Below are 1233 nucleotides of genomic sequence, written 5' to 3' on the forward strand. Positions count from 1 at the left end.
TTTCTTCTATCATTGATACATCTGGCGATTCTATCTATGAGATTGTGTACATTGTCAGTTGTAGTTAATCCATACAGCTGTGTATCGTCTGCATAAAGATGGTAATTGAGGGCATATAAAGAAATCATTGATGACAGACTTTGCGTGTACATTGTAAAGATGACAGGACCAAGGGCTGAACCCTGAGGAACTCCATACTTTCATTTAACAATTTTATTCCCATCCCACTTCAGGCAAAATATAATTATCACTTTTAAAATATTAAAAGCACGGTGGGAATAACGGTCTCATTATTTTTCAAGAGTAAATTTAACTAAAGATGTGAATACACAAACAGAAGACAGAAAAAGCAAAAGCGACAATACTGCAAATTCTGTATTAGTTAAAAAGTCAAGGGGGGAAAACAAGTATTCAAAACAGGCACGATATTATTATGAATCAGCCAATGTCCCAATTCGGCTCAAAATCATGGAATTTGAGTTGTAGTTGTAGGCATTTTTAGCTTCCTCAGCCTCTCCTACAACTATTTCATCGTATAAGAACCCCAAAAAACTTTTTTTTTCCCATACCGGGTTTTAAGACTAAGATTCCTTGCTATGCTTGTCTGTTATATGTCTGAAATTTGGAAAAATTTGGTCCTGTAAAAAGCGAGATAGCCTTTAGGTGTACCCCCCTCTAAAAGACAAGGAGAGTTTTCTCTATAACCAAACAAATATACACACTAATTTAACCAAACTTCTCCTATAGGTAGGGCAATGCCCACTTTTGGTGTAGGTCAAGATTTCTGGAAACCCCCGAAATCTGGGTCAGCCCGCCTGTCCTTAAAAGCGACCAAGTAACCGTTTCTTTACATCTCACTATGTATTTGTTAGGCCTTATCAAGAAGTGAAAAAAAAACAACACGCTTCCAGTGTTGCTCAAAGCTACAAATTGTACAAATTGTATTGTACACTCACTTTCAGAAGTAATTTCCATTTTTCTCTGAGCTCTGTATCATGTATGTGTGTGTCTGTATGTGTGTATGTGTGTGTGTGTGTGAGCGTGTGTGTGGGTGGGTGTGTGCGTGTGTGTGTGTGTGAGCGTGTGTATGGGTGTGTGTGTATGTGTGTGTGAGTGTGTATGTGTGTGTGTGTATGTGTGTGTGTATGTGTGTGAGTGTGTATGTGTGTGTGTATGTGTGTGAGTGCGTATATGTGTGTGTATGTGTATATGTGTGTGTGTATGTGTGTATAT

This window comes from Aplysia californica, unplaced genomic scaffold (genome assembly GCF_000002075.1).
Source record: "Aplysia californica isolate F4 #8 unplaced genomic scaffold, AplCal3.0 scaffold00109, whole genome shotgun sequence".
Lineage (NCBI taxonomy): Eukaryota > Metazoa > Mollusca > Gastropoda > Aplysiida > Aplysiidae > Aplysia > Aplysia californica.